At 38.6% G+C, this 4304-nt stretch overlaps 1 pseudogene; it reads left to right on the top strand.

Moving 5' to 3' along the window:
• LOC121813628 overlaps positions 1 to 1073 on the top strand; it is a 6740-nt pseudogene extending 5667 nt beyond the window's left edge.
• Positions 1074 to 4304: the final 3231 nt, after the last annotated feature.

Below are 4304 nucleotides of genomic sequence, written 5' to 3' on the forward strand. Positions count from 1 at the left end.
AGTCATCGCCTTATTTGTCTGATTAGAAGAGAACAGAGCATGCTGGAGTTTTCTGCCCCATCTCAGCAGGAGCAGATAAACAGGGAGCCAAGGTTGTAGCTTAGGCGCCGTGTGAGAGAAAACTGAAACTATGATGCGTGCAGTTACCAGTTTTTCTAGTTAGGTGATGGAAACTTCCGTGAAGACTGTTTCATTGGCGGAAAACACCAAAACATAAATAAAAACACGTCCGATTCTCATGAATATAATGTAAGCGAGAGAAGAGAGCTGATGCTGACTTTAATGCACAGGACTTATTTCTTCTGACACTTTGGATTAATTTGATTCTGTCCTGTGAATAGCTTTGAGTGAATTCTGGTCTATTAATACAGTCTACACTAAAACACTATCATGAGACACTCTTGGTCTGTCTGTCAGCTTTATGTTAGAGGCTGTAACAAACATGGAAGAAGCACTGGTTCAGTTCATTGACCAGGCTCTGCAAGGTTGGTGTGGCGGGGCGTGACTTGCGGTGCCGTGCAGGGAAGGCAGACGCACCTGCATGGCATCCGCAATCATGCCCCGCCTACTTAGATATTGTAATAGGTCCTGTGTTTGTTGTTGTTATGGTTGTTACATTGAGCTGGCAGCGGGAGAGCTACAGCTCTGTGTGTATTGTGGACAGCAATCGTGTGTGTGAATAAAAGGATGCAAAGCATGTTGAACATGCACCCAGGTCTGCCGTGGTCATTTACAGTCAGGTTCAGGGGAGAGTACTTTCTTTAATGAGCGATTGATGAAGATTCTGCATTACTTTTAAGAACAGTACAAAAGTAATACATTGCATTTCTTCAGTAACAACCCCAACATTGTGTGTCAGCACAAGAAGGTGTGACCTGAAGAAGATGAATTGAAATCAGGTCAGAAGTGAGACACAGACATCAGTTTGTACACAGACAGTAACAAAAATCTGCATTTAGATGAAGGGAAAGTTGTTGGTGGACCTTTTCATTCATGTGCTTTCAGAGTTGTGTCAATGTGTCACTTGTCAGCTCCATGGCAGTAAACACAGGACTGATCTGTTCATCATTTGAATCCAGAGGGATCAAAACTACAGAACAACATAGTAAAGATCAGCATATCACTATACTGAACTAAACATGACTGGATTCATGAACAGACTTCAAACAGTAACACACACATGCTTCTACACACATTCCACACACCTCCTGCCTTTGTCTCATTTCTAACATCAGGAGACCTTAATGATTTCTGTCATGGTGTCTGTTTAACAACAACAGTCACTACATGAGTGACACACAAACTCCATCTGCCTCTTCATACATACAATCTACATATTTACAGAAGTCAGAGCTCATCAAACACAGAGAAACAGGAACCTTCTCAGTATCAGCAGCTTCTGCAGGGCTTCACCGTCCAGAGCAGCAACACATGGAAATCACATGAAATCTCCTTTTTTCACCTTCTTCCTCTAACAAGATCCTCAGTCTACTGCTGTTTCTGTTGTGGAGGCAAATCCATCCTGTGTTTCCTTCAAAGCATCATTTCCACTTCAAAGCTGTGAAAATGTCTCGGATGAAGTTCCCTCTTTACAAATTGATGATAAAACTGTGGCACTTGGACACAACAAGAATTTCTCAGACTAGTGACTGAACTGTGATCCAAACTGAGCTTTAGTTTGAGAAGCATTCAAACCCACATGTGCATCATCCAGGAGCACAGCAGCAGCAGCACAGGGAGCAAAGCTGCCTTTGAATCATAGACAGAAATGTGTTGTTTTCATTTAGCAACAGTCTCCCGAGCTGATGTGCTGCTTCTATATAACCTTTGACATCAAACACTGCAGCATTCATTTGATTCTGCTGCTTTGTATTGATGAGGATTTTTCATTGATATCCAAGTAAAGATGCATCTTTAAAGCCCTCCATGGTCAGGCTCCTGGCTGTATCGCTGACTCCATGAGCTGCTCGCTGCCTCAGACCTTCTGGCGTAGCCTCTTTAGTGCTCCCAAAGACTCGTTTAGTCACTAAAGGTGATCCGGCCTTTGCGCTCCACACATGATGACTGGAATTCCCAGCCTGAGGATCCCAGAAGATTTGAAAGCTCTCAACTTCCATTTGTTTGGCTTTTTCTACACTGTAAATAGAATAACCCTATTCAAATAAAAAAAATGATGTCCAATTGTCACATCCAAAATATTTGGCTTCATAGAATCCAAATTGAGTCACTTGATATGACCTGATACTTTTATGTTGATATAAACAATATTACTAGACTTGACTGAAACTTTAAATTTTGCATTGATCCAAATTGATTTTTTTACATAGAACCATATTTTAATTATTGAACCAAGCTAATATATTGAAATTTAACCAACCTAATGTATTCACATCGAACCAAATTAACATGAACTAATATGTTTGTGTTGAAGCCAGGTAATTGATTTACATATATTCAAACTATATTTTTTACATTTCATTTTATTTCAGTTCAAAAATGCTCTGCATTTCCTATAAAAAACAAGACAGTTGGCCAACCAATTATTTCAAAATTATTTATTGTTCCAAACCATTTTAACTATAATCAATAGAGAGGATTAGTAATATACAGATTTAGTGCTACGGCAGAAATGATTAGAGAAATGTTTGTTTTATAAAACCTGCAATCTTTTGAAAACCAGTATAAAACCTGCAACCTGTCTAAAACTGGCATAAAACCATTATAAAAACTCTTTTTAAACCAATTTGCAAGTACTCAAAAATGTTTATATGTGCACTGTGCCTGTACAATGTAAAAAAAAAAAATCTACACATGTATCAATGAAATCAACTTAAATCTCCCTTTCAAATGGGTGTTCTTATAAATTTTGAATGTAGAATACCACTGCAGGCCAACCAAGCAAAATAACCAAGCACACATGCACATGCATGTGCACATACACATGCATGCAAACACACTACTGTGCAGTGTTAAGTTCACAATTAAGTTTGCGAATCTTAGAGGTCATCTTGTTAAAGTCAAGCTCCATCATAATCTTTTGAAGAGCCTCAAAGGTGAACCTGAATCCTCGTGGATATTCCATATTAAGAGCATAACAGAGTCCAAACACCATTGCCACTCCAGCTGCCACAGAAGGCAACTCATTCAGGACTTCCACACCATCAATGATTATCCCGATGTCTCGAGGCTGATGTAGGAGGCTTGAGTTGTCCCTGAAGACGAAGAGTGCCATGTTGGTACTCTGCAGCTCTTCCTCAGCTTCATCTTTCTGGGATATCTTGAGGTAAAATATGGAACAAAATGTACAAGTGAAGAACTGAAGTCTGGCACACCTGATAAATCTTTGACCATAATAAACTACTATTTTGATAGTTGTTTGGTCACAGACTATTAGAACAATTATTTGACTAATCAGATTGATTTAATTTAATGATTATGCAATTCACAATGGTGGAACATTTTCATAAATGTTCCACAAAGCCCAAGAAAAAAAATAAAACAATACAGAACCCCAAGATATTAACTTGATGAGTTGATTAATCGCTGCTGTCCTACATTAATCACTGCATTTAATAGCAGAGTTGTCAAATTTACATCAAGAGACTGCATCCCATGTAGAGACAGAACAGATATGGACATACCATGTATTCTTTTATCAAGTCCTCAACACATCAGCAAGGTGAATGAGAGGATAATGAGGGAGGGTCTAGATTATTATGAAATGTTTAAAAAGGATGTGCAGTGTAAATGCAAAATGATACCTGTTCAGATTAAATGAAAATGTATGCTTCAGCCATGGAATGGATGGAGCGATCTGTGGTTCTGAAAGCATACAGAAAAAAAAGAATAATGTTACTTCTCTATAAAACACATAACATAGAAAAACCAAGAAATATGTAACATGACATACACATCCTTATAAAAAGCTAGTACTATAATTTGATTTAGGTTTACCAAACAGTCTACAGACCAGCCATTAGCGACTAAGTTTGGCATAGGGTCAATTTTTTGCTGATAAAATTAAAATTTCTTCAGAAAATGCACATTTTTCCGAGCCGCGCCTGAAAGTCAATTGAAGGAATTAGTCTTATACTATGAATGTTATGAACTATGAACTTATGCTAGCTAGCTGTATCCACCACCGATGCATCGTGGTAACGCTAGCTAGTTAGTATACTGGTAAAAAACGGCTTTTTGCCTAACTTGCATTCCCGACTGTGACGGTCGGTTTCTGGTAACCAGTTCTAACGTTGCGCAGGATAGCTAGCTAGCTTATAGCTAGCAGCTACAATCATGCAAAAATT

This window comes from Haplochromis burtoni, unplaced genomic scaffold, assembly GCF_018398535.1.
Source record: "Haplochromis burtoni strain Fernald_Lab_line unplaced genomic scaffold, NCSU_Asbu1 Contig_2097, whole genome shotgun sequence".
NCBI classification, from domain to species: Eukaryota; Metazoa; Chordata; class Actinopteri; order Cichliformes; family Cichlidae; genus Haplochromis; species Haplochromis burtoni.